Here is a 19,407-nt window from a genome sequence, read left to right on the forward strand (position 1 = left end):
AGAGTGGGCTTTAATATAAGGAATCACAAAATTTATTGGATTTTCATTTATTAAAAAACGTTGTCATGCAGTAATTGTTTGAAGACAATTGACAATTAAGAAATCTAACTAAGTCTCTTTTTGAAGAAAAATTAAACTTGATTTAATTCTCTTTGGGAAAAAAAAAAAGTTGACTTCAATAGAAGTAGGTCTGGGCAACTTAGAGTCAATTGGAAAATAAATTATGCTAAGTGCATCCAGACTCACCGAGCATCTTTAAGAAATGGAGTGTTCATAATGAACCAAAGTCTTCCGACAGCTTAATATGACTTTAAAATAACTAATATGAAAAAATATTACAAATCCTTTGCTGACCAGGTGTTTTCCCTTTTTATCAATACAATATATTCCTATAATGGCCATCCCACGCTCTGTCAGTAAAATGTGAGCTTTCCTTTCGGGTGCTTTGCCTCAGACATATGGAATTCTCATCTGCAGTTTCTACCTCCAGTCTCCAAGTTAATCACACAGGGCTCCTCGAACAACAGTTTGCTGCAAACACAATTCCGTACTCTGGGACTCAGTGAGTTAGTATGAATTTACCAGAACAATTAAAAACTCCTTCTCCAAAACTCACCATCAATTCTCATACAAGACGTGAGATGACACATTTCCCTATATCTGTGGTTTCTAAGTAACTATTGTTGATGAGATTTAACAGGCATAAATATTTGTAGGACTGCGGATATGATCTTGGTTCGGCAAAAGTTTGCTCACCTAAACCTGCGTGTTTGCAGAAGCAGGGCCTCAGCTTATGTTAAGTTGCAGGTGAAAAGTAAGCATGAGGTTCCGATGTCCTGATGCCATTCATTCCTGCCAATAATTTACTCCATATCCATATGCATTTTTTTCAAGAAGGAAACAAACAATTATCTAATATTTATTCTTCCCTAGATGTAACTTAAACTTGAATTAGTTACTATGTTTGCCAGTCTCCTGTTGTCAGCCTAACGCCTCTTGCGTGGGTAATTATGTGTTTAATAGAAATACTTCCCAGAAAGTTCAGATGAAACCACAAAACTAGTCCAGTTATATGCACTTCAGCCTTAATGTGCCATGGAAAATTTTTCTTTCTCCTACCATTTTTTCATTTCAGTCGCCATTGTCAGATCCCCCAGCAAAAATCCACAGTGATTCTCATCCTTTCCTAAAATGAAATGTGTGCACATCAGTCTGCCTGGGTCAAGAATTCTACCAGTGCTGCATTACGCCAATCCACGGCCCAGTGCAAAAGTATCTGTAACGGGCCATATGCTATAGCTATCAGGGGGTGCACAGACAAAACTGCCAGCTGAATTTGGAGCGACACACAGGCTGAGCGCTGTGCTTGTGGCTCAGTCTATCCGACTGTCTAACACTGTAATCCCGAGGCAAAGAACGTGGTAGGAGCGCGGGAGCTTACCCTTGGAGATCCCTTGAGTGAAGCACAAATGGCAATCTCTAAGTGCACTGGAAGAGTGACCGACCAAGTAAATTGAATGCATTCAATCACTTTCAGGACATCTCATCCGTGTGTAGCATTTTGATCCTGTGCTTGAGTAAATGTATGATTAAATTTTTATTAAAAGGTAATGTTCCTGTTTTAATGATAGTTAATTATATATAATTAAAATGAAAGGATTAATAATATTAAACATTTCATCAGAGGTAAAGATAAATATAAATATATATATTGTAGTATGATTAAATATGAATATATAATATTGAGCATATATTATCTTCAATGGTTTATGTAAAATAGCAAATGAATAACATAATATTTGAAATACTATTATATTCTGCATAGTATGTAAATTAAAGGCCTGGATCAGTACTTCTATGTTCATAAAATCTATTAGGTTTTTGGGAGGCGATATGCAAAGAACAGTTGAGGTAGCCTTAAAATTATTATAAAAAGCCCCTGTGAAACTGATGGGTACACTTTCTTGCTATGTCACCTTTCCATGTGAAAAGTGAATTACCATGCTAAATGGCGTCCATTTTGGCCACAAAAGAAATCCTTTTTAGAGTCCTGGATTAGAATTTGAAAATACGCCGTTTCTACCTAATTCTGAATCCATACATCTTTATAAGCCTAACTTCTGATTTTCAGAATCCTTGACTCAGGCCTTAAATATTCATACACAGGGTATTCCCCTGGCATGCCACTTGCTTATATCTGACATATCTAATCTCATTTTGCCTCTTTTTTAAAAAATTCAGTACTTAGTGAAGCAACAAGACAAGTTGATCTCTACCCATAGATGATACACTGGGTTTTAAAGTGTACATTCATTCCAGTTGTCATTTCTGCCATTAGATACAGCAAATCTGTATCTCCCAGATGTAAATTGCTATGAATCCATTGAAACTTTGTCCTGTAAAACTTTGTGCGTTAACATAGTTTCATAAGCTGAGAAATGTGTTAGCTTTTAAAATAAATCTTTAAATTGTGTAGTTTTAAATCAGAGAGATGTTTTGGTCTCTGCAATCTATAAGGAACTAGTATTTTTCTAACAAGATCTTAAGACCCTCGGAAGAATTTTAAGGATTTTTATGAACCTCTGTATGCATTCTTTAGCTAGATTTTGGCATTGTTTCAGTGTAACTCCAGTACAACTCAATCAGTTTATTTTATAATTAAAAACAAGGAAATAGTAAGAAAAATACATAATATATGGTACTCGTGTTTATAATAGAAACATCCATAAAGAAAGAAACATGTTCTAACTCTTCTCATTACCCCAAAGGGAATTGCATCTTTAATCACACAGAGCACAACGGCTTTCTAATTTTGTTTAAAGTGTTTCAGTACTTACAAAAACCAGATCAGGTTATTGTAAATCTAGAGCAAATTATAATCATTGGCCTCTGCTCAGCTGTATTCAAGAATACTATGTAAATCATAAATTTAATGGCATACTAAGACACACATCTGTTTCTGTTTTGTAGAAGTTAATAATCTAACTTCAGAGTATTTAAACATTACTTTCATTAACTGGAAAATTGTGAAAAATAGAGACTGCTATAAGTCACAATGTGTTGCTGCATTATGCTAAGGGGAATATAAAAATTGCATGTCTATACAGTAAAGCATAATTTTCTGAGAGGTATGTGCCATTGTCTGTCTCATGACCTTGCAGCTCCTGTTTACCAAGGAAAACATCACTTACACAAACAGAGCTGCATTGTTAAGTAGAATCTGCACCTGCACGTCGTAGATTTCACTTTATATTTTTAGTAGCAAACGTCTTTCACAACAAGGAATAGATGATGCCTTAATTCCCTAAACCTATATAGATAATGACCCAATGACTTTTCTTATAGTTAGCCTTCTATAATCCAAGAAAATAATCTGCAGAGCAGTATGCATATTGCAACTGATTTTAAAGATACATTGCTCACTAGAACTGATGAAAATGTTGTGCTGCATAGAACAGTTCCCAGTATATACTTCTTTTTGTAAAACTTACTTTGTGGTCTAGCGTGTACGCTATCTTATGAATTGCTTCGTACTATAGTTCTTACTGAAAAGTTTAGTTTATTAACAGATTAATACACCGTCTTATACTGTAACATAAATTAGGCGTCGTGCACAATTTATGTAATTTGCAAAGAACCAATTCTGTGTGATTCGTTGGAGAAATACATCACTGGTTTCAACTTGTGGTTGTAAAGACACTAGTTTTCCCAAAGGAAACAAATGTATTACCATATATATACTAAGCTTTTTGAAAACGTAGGTGAATTCAGTTGCAAGGCAGAATAGAGTTGGTCTGCCAACTTTAGCACTCTAATAAAAGATCTAATTTGTAAGGTTTACTATGATAATGGCTTATAAGGTGATAAATTTTGACCAATAAATTCCTTGGAAACTGAAAACTAGGTTGTACTAAGTGGCAAAAATATGCAGAATATTAAATTAAATTAAATCTTTATTCATAAAAATTACAATGTCAAAAACATAATTTCTTACAGAATTTTTTCTCTTCAAATAAGCTATTTATTAAAAGACATCTAATCTTTGGGAAGTCAGATGTCACTTATGTGCTGTTTTGCTTGTGCTAAAATTACCTGCGGTAGTAGATACTTTGCATTAAAGCTTAGGGTGCATAAAGCTGAATGGGATTTATGTAAATAAGCATATGAATATGTATCTCACCTTTTACCAGTGCTAATTTCAATGAGCTGTATTTGAGAGGGAATTATATTAATATATACAACTGATAGGGAATTTTGCACATTAATTTTACTATCAACAAAAATTCTAAAGAAAGCAAATTAAATCAACGTAGCCATATAGAGAGGCGACAGGAAGAGAAAACAGAAAGGTAAAACTGGGCACCTAAGTGGTTCAATGCAAATTTGTGGTTTATTCTTCAGTAAGATTCAGCGGTTGCATACGCAGGAAATTCTCCTGTTCCTGTGTAAATGCATATGGAGTATCACTTTGCTTTCAAGCATGCAATAAAAGCTTAAGTGTGTTGTCTTAATGATATATTAAATGTAGTACTATGATTATACCAGGTATAATATGAAAAGATCCTATTTTGGTGCTGATTATTCAACAAACAGCAGCCAGTGCTCATAGTGAGGTGGGGAATAGCATCTTAATTAATTATTGAATATATTTTAATATTTATAATTAGCAGTAGTACTAAGCAGTCAATCGATGTTCCTCACAACAGGAGCATGGTAGTAATATCATTCTTTGACTGCAGTGTTTTTAGAAAGGCGTAACCATACCTTCAATCAGATTCAAATACTATTTGTCAAAAACATCGAGGTCTGTCAGAAGTAAATGATCATTTAATTAAAGAAAAAAAGGTGGAATATCTTTGATCCCTATACTTTGGTGATATTAATTCCCATGTGCTGCAGGTGTTTGTAATGTATAACAAATCATTACTGAAACAGAGGCTTTTATAGGCAGTTTCAGTGAAGGAAAATGACTGTTCTCACAGCTGCCAGAGTTACACCTGGCAATGTAACACAAGCATGACAAAATGTGAACTAGAAGATGTAAGCCTGGAAACAAATCTGGGTCTCCCTCTCCATGCTCTGCCCATGCCAGCTGAGATGGATTGCAAAGCAGTGCCGATGTACAAAGTTGATGGGGAGGGGGGAGAGACTGAATTTGCTGCTGTTTCCAGGCTCTCGGACCACTGATCCATGATGCATCTCTGGTATCCGCTCCAGAGGGAGCCAATCACATAACTGTCAGCATTTCAATGGCAATCAGTACCAAGAGGAAAAAATATATTCTTATAGAAAAATATAAGGGACTAAGTCCTTGGTTTAAACCGCAAAACAAAATCAAAGCAAGTATAACCAATCAACTGAGGTTATGAGGACTTCCAGAGCGGCATGGGAAACTGAGAAGCAGAACCAGATGAACTGTACGTAAAGCAGGACTTACACATCGTCTTGATTAAAGCTACCAATTGAAAATTCTAAATTAAAAAAGAAAACAACAAAAAACCCCACTTGTTACAGAATAACACCTGGTGGCACACTGGGAAAACAGTACATGTGAACTGAAATATGCAAATTTGGAAGCAAATATGGGTCTCATGCCCCACCTTTCTATAAGGGAATTTGAAAGTTGCAATCATGAGGTGAGGAAGTCCCAGTGGGAGGTTCTTTTCTGCTCATGATTGATCGTGAGCACCCCGTTCTTTCCTGTTCATAACCTATTACCATATCTCTGAACTTGATTATTGTGACTATGGACCAGATTTTCATGTAGGCATCGTACAGAATTCCAACAACTAGACTCCTAAAGAGAAACGTGGAAGGAATTTAAGTCCTTCAGTTTAAAGCCCCGTCTGCTTCAATGCTGCCTACGTGGGGAAGATGCCTCTGTTCAATAGGAACTTCCATGTTTTTACATCAAATTTACCTACAGCTCTAATGCTCATCACGCCAAATATTGCTTCCATCAAGACAACGACTAAGGAGCTCTGCGCCTACATCATTGCTAAGGCTGTCTGATAAACAAAGCTGAGCAGTTAAGGTGACAGTCATACTCTAAGAGCACCTGACACCCACCAACACAGTTAGCCTGTCACTAAACCCAGTGGTAATCACCACTTTCTCTTAAAGGTGTAGCTTTCTTCTACAACCTTTATTCTACAGCTTTATTCTACAAGTTAGAGGCTGTCCAAGTGTGTGAAACAGGATCAGTTCTCTCCTCCACCTGACAGCATTTAAAGGCATATCTCTCCCCAGCTAAACAGTTCTCTAACCCACAGCCTGATGGGAGATGGAGATATTCTCCACTTCTCCTGTTAAAGTCATGCACAGGCAGAAAATGATTCAGGATTCACTGGGCTAGAAAGTGAGAGCACTGGAGGGAACATGACTCTGTAGCTTAATGATTTGGGCAGTCAATTGGAATGGGGAGGCCTGAGTTCTGGTCAGTGGTCCAAGAATTGGATGTATTTTATCCCATGACTTCTCAAGAAAGTAAATTTAACCTTACTCCAAATGTAGGCATCTAAATCTTTACAAGTTTGTAGACCTGTGCAGATAAAGGTTAATGTATCTTCAAATCTTGGCATATGCCATCAAGAACACGGATTTTAATAGTGCCCAGGATGATTATAGTAGATGCATGGGTAACGAGAGAAAGCCTTCATGGATTCATACTTGCAAATACAGTGGTTTGCCTTTGACTTCTCCATTCTATGTTCATCTTTTTTGCATCACCTTTCATTTTGTGACACAGAAGCAAGAGAAGAGGGGCCAGCGACCTAGGTAATATTACAGTTAAAAGCACTCTATAATGAATGTAAGTTCTAGATCTGCACTAGAGTTTGATAAAGCAAATCATAAGAGGTATAGGGGTTTAGCATAGACATCCACTCCTTCTCCCATTCAGTTTCAAATCTTCTCATTCTGTTATATCAAGCAGTAGGGTAGCAAGAGGTGAGGAGAGGTGGTGAGAATACGCAGTGACCTCCACAGATGCCAGTCTGAGATATGGGGTACTTCTCTGACTGCAAATTACCGAGTGAAAGAGAGAGAGATTTAGCAAAGTCATAGCAAATTGTATAATATAGTCGTGTAAGGGGAAGGAGGAGAAGGAGCTCCTTACCTGCCAGGAAAAATTACATTTATTTTAAATAGAAAAAAACCTATCTAATTTCTTACTATTCTCTTGGGCCTTGCTTCTTTCCTTATAAAACATTCTTTGCTGCCCAAATGTAGAAGTAATGCCTATGCAGATATAGCAATTGGAGAAAAGGGGACCTAGAAATGTGCAAAACTATTTGGAGAATTGGGATCTCATGACATATCTCTTTCCCCAAAAGCTCAGCACTGCAGTTCCTTTCCTGGTATGATCGTTTCAGCTTCTGTGTTGAGCTTTTCATATGAAAACAGGGAATTGTAGTTGTCTCTTTTTAAACGTGTTCTGCTACGTGACTCCTAACAGCTCAATCTTGAAAACTCTTTGGCCTTTATAAATGCCTGCAGCATTAAACTGTAAACTTTTCACCACCAACATACACCCATAAATACCCAAAGCAAGGAATGTACTTCTTCAATAACACGGAGCTCCATCGCTCCCCCAGATTTACTTTTCAGAGAGTGGAGAGGCAACTGCAATGTCTTAGTGTGAACACAAAAAAATGCATCTAAATTCACTGGTGAAAATCATATTGATCTAATTTATTAACGTGATACAAAAATTCTGTTTCAGAATACCTAGTTAATATGGCATACACATGCTTTTGTTTCATAGCTGCATTTTCTCGGAACAAGGTTGTTTCTAATATTACTTAATTAAACAAAATTAAATTAATTTCTGTCTAAGAAACAAGAAACAACAGCTTTGTTGAATAAATGATCTTCATTTTCTTGAAGCTATTTAAATTAAAACCATGAGTTTCTACAGTTCGAAAAAAAATCCATGGGTAAAATGTTTGAAGCCCATCAATCTCTTTAACCACACAGCTAATGTGTTCCTTCTGTTTTCTTTGAATGAAATCACCATGAGTGGTTAGATGTTGATTTAACATAAAGCAAATGGAAATGGGTGTTTCCTTAGTCATGTGTAGAATTTATTTTTAAAAACAATTACGCAAGTGTTATGAGTAAGTCAATGATTTTGTCATTTCTTAAATAATGATATAGATTATGAGTCGTTTAAAATTGATTACTGAAGTAAACTATGTAAAATGCAAATTCATGTTAGATGTATTTGTTAGGAACAGCTGCAGAATTCTCTTATTTTACTGATGGGGTTTCATTTTTTCCCAAGTGACACTAAAATCAATTACTTAGTTTAAAAGACTGGTAATTGTCAAGATATATTTCCAAACTTTTAAGACAATACATTGGATATTTCCTCTTACGGGTTGTATCATTCACACTTTATTTATATAAATTTGCCTGCAAAATTAATCGGGGATTTTCCTAAATAAAACAAGCAAATTTTGCCTTTTCAGTTTTGTGTTGAAATGGTAAAATCAGGTAATGGTTTGTTACTTTTCCATATACCATGGAAAAAAAACCCCATGTCTTTACGTTACACCAATTAAACCGTGTCTTATATTACACCCATTTAGCTGATGCTACTGTGCGCTACATATATACAACCTCTTCTGTCAGTCTTTGCTAACATTACTTCTAATTATAAGTTCATTGATACGCTGTTCCACAGGAGTATAAACAGATAGGAGGAAATGTCAGTATTTAAAGTTCAGTCATAAAACTCCAGTAATAAAAAATAGTTGCATAAAATCTTTGTAAACATTTCTCATGGGGAACTGACACTTAGGGCAATACAAAATACTATTTATCAAGATATTAAAAGATTTTAAATTAACGTTTTTTAAGAATAGGCAGATGTAAGCTGCAATTCTATGGCAAAAACACCTCTAGTGGAGTCTACGAGATCATATTACAGACATCATAATTTGGCTAATTTTTGCCGCAAGTTAAATCATCTTCCTCAGATGCATCTCCTTCAAGCACACAGCTGACAGTTAAATCTTTTCCAGTTGTCTCTGTCCCACACGTAGTCCCAAGAAATGCTAATTGATACATGGCTCTTGTGATTATTTAAAAAATTACTGAATTTGCTTTTAGTTTTTCAAGGAGGTTGACCAAAGCAATTCAAGAGCAATACAAACAGAATATACAGCTTAACATGAAACACTACAAAATTTAACATTAGTAACAGGGGCAAATAAAATATTACCAATTGATTTTGCTAAGATTATAACATTTCTTGTAGTGTTTTCAAGCTAGATATTTTGCACTGTTGCAGCAAAGCAAGGTTTTAAGCAAAATCTACTTGTCCATACTTACTTGTGGAGTCCTTATGGAATGAGATATATATTTTATAAGGATACGGCAAAAAGCAAATAGTAGGCAGTTTTAATGGTGAAAAGAAACTTGGTTTGTTACAATTCCTTCTTATATATGAATATTCAAATCTGGCAATAATTGTGGCTGAGTAAAACCTACAGGATCAGATTCAAGTACACCATGGGCATATGTGTATACAATTTTCCTGTTTTAAAGAAACAGATGCTGATTCATGTGAAGTACAATTAATCGCTTGAATTTTGAATATTTTACTTGCCAAAACAATATACACCTCTGCCAGGTATTCTTATATCTTAATCCAGATTTAATGAGAATTAATGGAAGCATGTGTTTTTGAAACAAATGACGAAAGGTCTGTCTGCATTTTTACCAATTGTTTAAAACTCAGTTTTACAACTAGAGTTGTAAAATTCCATTTCTGCATGTAGAAAGAAATGTGATTCCATGAAAAGGGGGAAAATAAATTTCAGTCCTGCAGTTGAATCCACGTAGGTGAATTCACTTCGACTTCAGCAAATATTAACACAAGGCCTTAGTTCTGCAGTTCTTTTCAATCTTTCTATGGGTTAAAAAATTTACAGAAACCAACTGAATTTTTGCTCCAAATAGAAGAATTTTTCTCTCTCACGTCCTATCAAAGGAAAACTACCAAGCCCACATAATTCTTATATTCTTGACTGTTTTCTGGCCATCGCTGCTTATCTGCAATCACATTTATTTGAGGAGAAAGAAAAAAAAAAGTAGTATTTGTTAATGACATGTTTTAAAACTCTGGTAAAAAGATAGCCAATCAATATGTGTATCTTTACATTTCTATGACCTTCTTTTTAAGCATGTTTCCATAACAGATGCATCCAGCCCTTTCAATGAAAATCAGCTTCTAATAAAATACATCAAAATGCCTGTGTGATTTAATTCCATTAGAAATGCATAAGGGATTATTTAGGGTTTATACAGACATTTATAAGGATATTTTCAGCAAGAAAGGGCTGTTGGCTATATTAGGGACACAAAGGACTTAAAAACTGGGGAAAAAATAGAGAACCTGCTCTTTTGCTACATTTTTCTCTCACAGTAACCCATACTTTTAACTTTTAGCTATATATAGTAGGTACGAAACTATCACACAGTCACACGATCTCCCGTCCTCCCATGCTGAGTTTGGTTTTGAGGCAGTTTGCAGATTTAACCCAGTTAAAACCGGTCCCAGGAAGATGCACTACTCACTATGGCAGAACTACTCCTTTGGTCCTATAGACCTGGGATCGCTCTTCCACTTCCCAGTCCCCTCAACAGGTACCGTGAGTGGAGGAAGGCCAGCGTGGCTGTGGCGTGCCCATATTTCAGTGATTTTAGATACTAATCCCCGGGATTATTGCTAGCACTGTTGAAAAGTTTAACATGGTTTTGAAGAGCCCCGGACCAGCTTTATCATTCTTACTACCTCACATGTTGCAAGGTCTTAAAGATCCAGTTTCCTTTTAAACATGTGATGTTTCTCTTGACACACGTTACGATTTTCTGAAGAGGAACACCAATTGCTCAGGTATGCAGGGACGTCAAAATAATGAAGTTAAAAATAAATCATTGCCTTTAACAAAGGTAATGATCCCGATTTCCTGGTGGGGTGTGGGTGTTTTAAGCTGAATTGTCAATACGCTTTGGACCTAAAAGAGTTGATGGAGCCCCGAGTGGTCCTGTCTTGCGCACAACGATTCTGTGGGTAGAGGGAGGATTTCATTTCAGTGCTCCAGCTAGAAAAGGAGGGGAATGGGTAAAAAAAACAACCCTCAAACAACGGCGAGAGGGGCGTTATCAGGACAGGTCTGCGCTGCTTTGATGTGTGGCTTTACCTCCGCTTCTCCCCGTGGCCACCGCAGCCCGGCGCTGCCTCAGCGCAGCCTTGGCCGAGCGCGGAGCCGGCGGGCAGCGCACAGGGGCGCTCCCAGCGGCCCCGGCCCCCCGCGGGCCCCGCGTCCCCCCCCGGGGCCTGGCCACGCCGCGCCCCTCGCAGAAACGAGCCCTTGCTAACGCCCAGCTGCTTCTCCCTGACCTTGAGAGCTGGAAATTGTTCATGTTGCACATCCTGAAAGGTCAGAGCGGATCCTCGGTGTCTTGCATCAATACAGAGGAAAAAAAAAACCCCAACCCTACCGACAACCCAAACCCTGGTTTCTAAGAGCAGGTTTTTGGAAAGAACGCAACAGCTCTACTAGACCGCGTTCTGTATCTGAGCACGGGAATGAGTCAACTTAGTATCCTTTAAATCGTTTCCAAGCGCTGTTTACCCTGTCCTGACACGTTTTCCCTACGCATCGCTGTGCTTCGCGGCGCCGGCCCTGACGGCTGGTGCGGGCGGAGCGGCGCAAGGAACCGCGCTCGGCGAGCAGGAGCCGGGCAATTTCAGTGCGAGGAAACGAAGGGAAAGGGCCACGGGAGCCGCGAAAGCATCGGGGAGCTGAGATCTCCCTTCCTCCCGCCCCTCCGCCTGCTCTCGCCCGCTAGTCGCCCAGCCTGGTGAATTATTTTTGGGTGCAGACGGGGGGGGGGGGGGGAGCACACACACGCAGTGGTGCAGTGAGTTGGCCCGGCCCGGGCAGCCCCGCTCCGCGCAGCACCTCAGCGGGGCCCGCCGCACAAGTTCGGTGCGCGGTCGCGGTCGCGCTGGAGGATACGGCCAAGGAGAAAGTGCCGCGGAGACGCCTGCCGGCCTGCAGCGCGCCAGCAGCAGCCGGGGAAGGGAGAGGGGGGCGGCGGCAGGCCCGAGGCCCCAGGACCGGGGAACGAGGGGGCCCGAGGCGCCGGGCAGGGGCGCCCGGCGGCTCCGCAGCGGCGGGCGGGCGGCTCCGCGGGGGTGCGCGCCCCTCTGCAGCCGCGGCGATGGGTTGGGGAGCGGGCAGCGCTGGCGCGCAACCGAGCTGCTCGGCCTTCGGTGCCGAGCGGCCGGGCGGTTGTTATTAGCCTTCACACACACCCCCCCCCCCCCAGCTGGAATAAAGGGGGGAAGGGGGAGAGTGCAGGATGGAGAGATTTTTGTCCTTCGCCGGTGCTGCTCTACGTGATAATATGTTTATATGATTAGCTGAGCCCAGGGGTGGGGAGCGGAGGGAGAGGGGGTGGAGATTGGAGGGGGAGGAGGCTGGAGGTGACTCCAGTTCAGAGCCGGCGGATCTGTGTCAGGACTTCGCAATCCCCAATCACACACGGAGAGGGTGCATGAGCAGAAGGAGGCTGCGATACAATTCATTGGGATTTTTTTTTTTTTGGTGGTGTGTATGTATCGCGTTTTTGCTATTGCTGCGCAGCGTTACTAGCTCCGCGCCCGGCGCTCGGTCTCCAGTCGCTGGCGGGGCAGCAGCACCGGGAGGAAGAGGAGAAAATCCGACGAGGGGCCGGACCCGCACCCCGCCAGAGGCCAGAATGTCATCCTGGGAGATGTAAATCCGGTCGGTGCGAGCGACAGAGACACGGGGGAGGGGGGGGGGGGGTCGTCCTTTGTAACATTTTCGAGTTGTTCCCCGCTACTCCTGCTGCTGGCATCGCCTCGGCTTCCCGTCTCCTGATCGTTACACAGAAAGGACTCCAAAGGCTGGGCACACACACTGCGCCCGTCGTCCCTTCCGTTTCGTTTTTTATTTTTAATTTAATTTCTTTTTGTGGCGTGCGTGCGGAGCCTGGCTGTATCGTACGTTTCGTGCGGAACGGAGTGTCGGAAACTGCAGGAAAATGTTGACTTAGCCCAGAAAAGCCTCCCGGCTGGCTGCTTGGAGGAGAAGCCGCCTTCTGCTCTGGCGCTGCCCCAGCCCGCCGAGCCGCAGAGCCAGCTGCCTCCCGCTCCCCGCCCGAGCCCGGCGCTCGCCCGCCCGCCCCGCTCCCCGCTCCGCCGCCGGAGCCCCGGGACTAACTCCGCCGCGCTCCTCCCGCAGCCCTGCGCTCGGCGGGGTGACCCGGTTCGCGGGTCCCGCCGGGCGAGAGATCCCGGCCCGCCTTCGGCTCCCAGACAGAGGTAGCGGAGCCCCGCGCTGCAGCCTCAACGCTCGTTTCTTTCGGGCGCCTTGCTCCCCGCTTCTGGCTGTCCCCACCGAGCCGCCGCGGGGAGACACTTCAGGGTCTGCCTCGCCTGCCGGTGCCCGAGGCCGCTGCCGCCGTCCCCCCCCCCCCCCGCACTGCCGCGGGGGCCGCTACCCCGCCTGCCCAGCCCGCCGCCGCCGGAGGAACGTGCCCCTCAGGGAGGCCGCGGCCGTCGGGCGCGAGCAGCGCGGCAGCGGCGCTGCCGCCGCCGACCCGCACGCCCGGTCTCCGCTGGCGCGGATCCGGACACCCTCCGCCCCCCGCCCGCAGGCCGCCTGCCCGCCTTCTCCTCCCCTCATCCCCCCCCCAGCCCTGCGGAGGGGCCTGCGGCAGCCGCGGCGGGTCCCCGCAGCCCCCGCCCGCCGCCGGGTGGCCGCCCCGCCGCGGGGGCTGCGGGGCCGGGGGTCCGCCCGTGGAGCAGGCCCCGCCGCGGCTCGGCTCTCCGCGGCGCGCATCGCGCAGCGGGGAAAGTTGCATCCGTTCAGTAAATAATTACCTGTTGCGGGTTTATTTTTGTAACTCGACCGGAGCGTTCGTCCGCCAGCCCGTGCGGGCTTGGGGGGGGAGGTGGCTTGGAAGAGGAATAAATTACCCTTTGTCGGCTGTGGAGTGAGAACAACTTTTTTTTATTATTATTATTATTTCTATTTATTTCACATGTAGAAATCTGGGGCCATCTGGAGACGGAAAACAGTGTGTCATGAGGCACCGTTGCTGTGTCTGGCTCTAAAAATAACATCATCTTGTTAGTCTGCGCTAGCCCTGCTGGGGTTTGAACGTGTTTTGTCATAAAGTTGAGAGATCTGCTGGTGCTCAGGTGTGTTTTCTTTTGCATAGAAATGCCCCTGTGCGCCACGGAGGAGTCCTGCAGAACCAATGTTCTGCTGTTTGGTCTCCTCAGACGCTCCGGCTCCTCCTTTTGTTGCTTGCCACGAAAAGAGGTGCCATTTCGCATCATTCTGCACAAATTGTTTGAATTAATGCAAGTGTGGAATTCTTACCGTTTGAAAGGAGGGTATTAGCATATCAAAGGTTTCTTAGCTCCGGCTCAATTGAGAAAACTTCAGCTTGTCTTCCATTTGCTTCAAGCAGAGGCCCAAAGGGCAGTGGGAATTGTAAAGGGGTAAAATGGGGAGGTGGATTTGGGTGATGTTTTCTGAACTTTTGCTGTTTTGCAATTATGCGAGTGAAAACAAGGTCCCTTCGCTGCAAAGCCCTTGCGAGCGCTCGGACAATTACACTCTATTGATTAATGGTTTGTTCCGAGGAGGGGGGAAAAAAAAAAAAAGTGACCTTTTATGACAGGCACTGTTGCGTGGTTTCTGATGTCTCCTCTCTGTTAGGGGGATTTAGAAAACCCTTTCTGCCGCACTCATGCTTTGGGTATGGCCTACACGTTACTGCGTGCGGGGACTGAATGGGAACGACCTTCTAATTACTTCAGAAAACAAATGAAATCTTGTAATAAAAGACCTCTCGATTCCAGACCTTTGAAACAAATATGCTTCCCTCCTTAATGGGTAGGCTGGAATAATAGATATTTTTATGGGAGAGTTTTAAAAGGAGTTTTGATCACCACCGGCCATATGCTTCCATTTCCTTTTTTGTTTTAGGAAAAGTGAAAATCAGTTATTCTTCTAATCTCATTTAATCACTGATACTGTGTTTACTAAGATAGCCTAATTTGCGGTTAGTGCTACCCTACATAAATAATTTGAAACAAGCATGGGCAGGAGTGCTGTTTTGGTGGTGGTGGTAGAACGTTTATCGCTTTGTAAGTTGTTTCACATGACTACATATTTACAGGTTTTTATTCTTTTGTTGCTATTTCCTTGAGTCTGAAAGAGGATGTGGCCCAGCCTACCCTTTTATTATCTTTGCAAATCAATATTCATAATCTGGCAAACCAAAGCCAGCCAAAGTCCAGTTATCTGTCAGTAAGTTGGGACTTTTTCCAGGGACCAGATGTTTCTTGGGGACTTGTATTCTGGTTTGTATCTCTGGCAAAAAAAGAACTTCCTATGCCTTCCTTGCCTATTCCTTCCTTCCAGACCGTTTACTTGAATGATACGGATATTAAAACATACATTTTGTGGTTTTAAAAAAGTTGGTTTAAGTGCTTGGTATGTAGCATTTGGTGTGGGGTTTTGTTTGTTTGTTTGTTTTTTTCTTTCTTCTGGTTCTCCATTTGATGGTTTGGGGGGGTGTCTCTTTTTAAGTCATGAAAGTGATGTGCCTTTAGAGTAGGATGTCTTCACCCATGCTTCAATTTCCTTTCATTAAATGAAAGAACTGAGTATATATGGTATGTCTTGGCAAAAACCCTGCAGTTAATTAAATAATTCATATAGATTTCTGTTATTCTTAATGGACTCGACCATTTGGGCATTTTGTAAATAGATGTGTTTAGTGGTCCTAAAATTGCGTGTCATTACTTTCAGGTAATTTCAGCAGTTTATTTACCTAATGTCTTCAGGCTGTCTGAAGTAGTACCTTTGGTGGTATGGCAGGAACATATTGATGTAATTGCCATTATCACACTTAAGTTGCTGTTAACTAGCCTGCTTTGAATGCAGAGTGCTATAAAGAAAGCGCATTATCCTTTCAGCTGTTAGAGATAATCTAAAAATTGTCTTCAAAAATGTTGCACTTCGATTTATATGATGGCAACCCCAAATTCGACAAATCTCTAAAAGTAAAAAAAATGTAGCAGAAAGAAGATTTTCAACATTCATATGACAAAATTGGACCACCTTACAGAAAAATTAATGTGCTGCAGCAGCACTTCAGCTGCCATTTTCAATCACTGTGGGTTACTATGTGTTGGCAACAGCAAAAAAAGCGTAGACGTTCAGATAGCTCAGGGAGCTGGTAGTTGGGGGAATCAGGGGTATTGAATCATGTGGGGTAGAACAAACCAATTACTTCAGGTTTGACTTGAGAATTTCCAGTAAACATTTTTTTCTGGCTTTTTGGCTCCCTGCTCATTAATAGACCAACATCAAAGCAGGCAACCAAACTTCCAAATGTATAAAAACTAATGTAAAGATACAGATCTCACATGTAGTCTTGCAAGTCTTAATTTAAGACAAGCAGTTGGAGTTTTATTGCTGCAATTTCACAATCAGCAGAGACATTAACACCAGGCTTCTGGGTGTTTCCCTTCTTAGAATGAGCAAGAGGAGAGCTTTAAAAAAAACCCAAGTTTGCTTAGTTAGTTCTTACTTGATCACTTCAGAAGCTTTCTCAATGTTTTATTTATCTCTTACTGCTTTTAATGCGTAAAGTGGGAAAAAGGGGGTTACTCAGGAATTCTAGTCTCTAGTAAGGAAGCACCTGATTAAAATTTAAATAAGCAAGGTAGTATAGTCCTAGGAGTTTGTCATCTTTATGGTTAATAATATGTAATAATATGATTATTTCTGCAAATGCAATATGTACACATGACATTTTGATTAACATATATTTTTTAAATGGAAATAGTTATGATGAAGAAAAAATGCTGCACTCTTGATTGACAGCTTTTAGAAAGATCCATAATTTTCAGTTAAGGATGTTGGAAAGAGAGTCTCTAGTTAGGCAAAATATTTACCAAAGTTATGTTTACAATACATTTCTATATAGTGTATCAGAAATGAATATAATAATAATATTTATCCATCCAATATAACTGTTTACTATTTAGAGAGGGTAGAAACATAATCATAAGTTTTTACTGACATTTGGACTAAAAAGTTTACGTATTTCCAAGCTTTTGCTCATCCGTGTGTCCACCTAAGATGTTGACATACACGTAAGAAAATACCGTTAACTTCTAGTACGGCACTTGCTGAGGAGAGCACCGTGCCTAACAATAATAATGAAGGAAAACCTACCAATAACCACTTGGAGATATTTTATATCAAAAAAATGCTTTATGTCTCCTCTGCATTTCCACTGAGGAATATCCATGGATGACTGATAATACAAGAAACTGGAAGTAACGATTAGTGATTTTACCTGGTGAATTGCAGGAGAAGTTAAACTACGTCTGGTGTATAATTGAAATCATATTCATGCATAGGTAGACAAGCAGTCATTTATAAAGCAATATACTTTGGAGCACAGGGTAGTGAAATTTATAGTCAGAAGACTTGTTACTTGGAGATGTCATGTTAACGACTCTATCGAAGCATTTATTTAGGGGTGATGTTTGTGATGTACAAAAGCGATCTGAAATTGCAAGAAATTCACCTTTTAAGTATTTATGTGCAGCTTTAAACTTAAAAGCTGTCTGTTATTTTTTTAAAACCCTCAGTTTGAAACAGTAAAAGATTTAAACCATCACGGTTGTAATTGGATATCAAGAAAACTGGAAAAACAAAAAAGCATTTTAAGGCCATTCTCAGTACTCTTAACGATGGTGGTTAATATTTAAACTAGTTTTCAAAGATAGCTGCATTTTGTTTCCAACAGTTCTTAAAATAAAGGTAGTAGGTGGCTCTGTTGGAATATTGGTAGCTTGCGATTTAAACGTGAATATATACCTGGTTGAGAAAATACTTCAGTCTTTATTTAAACAATATGATTCTTTTTAACATTCTTCATTTAAAAGGTGAAAGATGACAGGCTAAAACCCTTTTCGATAGAAATTTTTCTTGACTTCCTGATTTTTTTCAGCCTGTAATGTACAAGATGTGTTTCTGCAGCATAGGCTGTGAAGATTGTGTCGCTTGCTGTAAGCGATTTAGGTAAAGAAATACACTTGCTTAATGAATGGTAAGGTCTTGCAGCGTTCTCTAGATACAAACTGATAGTTAGCCAGGGATGGATTCCTTAGGAAAAAAACCAAGCCTTCAAATTTGGAATCGTAGCATCCAGGTTATGGCTTAAATGGAGTATTTTATGGGTTTTAGAAGAATATGTCATCTGGCATTTGTCCTGATTTCTTTTTGATTTTCATAAGGCACTGTAAATGATTCAACTTAGTGTAGCCTGCTATTTCCCCAAATTATTTAGAAAGGCATAATAATCAACAACATTGCAGCCTGACTGAAGCAAGCACAGTGCCTAACACCTGCAGGTAGAGTGCAGTCTCCAACAAAATGCCATTGATTGTTATCCTGGCACAAAGCAAGCTTAAATACAGTTTGCTTAATTACAACAAAAATTCGTTTTTATGAGTAAGGTACTTCATGTTTGGGGAGTGTTTTGTGTGTTGTCTGCTAAGTAAAATCCCATCACACTTGTATAAATTTGTTCAATTATCAGAGCAGCTAAGAGGAGGAAAAAAAAATCAATTTACCCTGAAAAAGCACCAGAAATAAGATTACCTTGGCTAGTAGGAACTTGCCAGCACTGTCTAAATTGCCTAAGATTATCAAACGTTGCCATTTTTCATGTTCATTAAGAAGGATATTGACTGTTCTACATGTCCAGGTCTGCTGTTTGGCTATTTCTTCATAAGGTATAAGCATGTCTTATTTTTATTCCTACAATAGCAGTTACAGATAAATCGGAGATCTAACAATAACTTTATAAAATAGATGGAATAATACCATTCACTGGAGAAATAGTATTTACTTGAGATAAAGTGATCACAACTAGTTTTTTCTCCTGTCTAGCTTGTTGTTCTTGTAACAGACAAATGTAAATACCTTAGCAGACATTTCAGAGTGAAAGGCAAGAGATAAAATGTAATTACTTTGCAGGGTGGCTCTGACGATGCCCGTGTTCTTGGTCTGTAATACAAAAAAAAATATCTTTGCTCATCACCTCAGAATATGAAGGCCATTGTTACTTCTGAATGTAAAAATATTTTCTGATTTTTAATGTTGACCTCAGTATTTATCTTTAGCTCTTCTGTGTAAGCTGGGATCCTTATAGCCGTAAATTCTCATCACTGTTATCCAACCGAGCATTTAATAGAGCACCTAATGGACTCTGCTCCTGTATTTTTCTTGAATGCATAACATCTTGCTTCATTCAGTCACCAAAACT

At 40.8% G+C, this 19,407-nt stretch overlaps 1 protein-coding gene across 17 annotated transcripts in view; it reads left to right on the plus strand.

Annotated features, from left to right (window-relative positions):
- ADGRL2 (adhesion G protein-coupled receptor L2) overlaps positions 1–19,407 on the plus strand; it is a 394,446-nt gene that overhangs the window by 221,504 nt on the left and 153,535 nt on the right. For 6 of the 17 annotated variants that reach the window (XM_075759767.1, XM_075759782.1, XM_075759771.1 and 3 more), the window contains exon 1: positions 12,516–13,363. The exons of 1 other annotated variant lie outside the window; for it this stretch is intronic. The gene's annotated coding sequence lies outside the window, so the exon portion shown is untranslated. Of the gene's footprint in view, positions 1–11,653; positions 11,875–12,514; positions 13,364–19,407 lie in introns of those variants that run through there. 10 more of the 17 variants (XM_075759785.1, XM_075759779.1, XM_075759781.1 and 7 more) reach the window with 4 other exon arrangements.

The sequence above is a fragment of the Balearica regulorum genome, chromosome 8 (assembly GCF_011004875.1).
Source record: "Balearica regulorum gibbericeps isolate bBalReg1 chromosome 8, bBalReg1.pri, whole genome shotgun sequence".
Classification (NCBI taxonomy): domain Eukaryota; kingdom Metazoa; phylum Chordata; class Aves; order Gruiformes; family Gruidae; genus Balearica; species Balearica regulorum.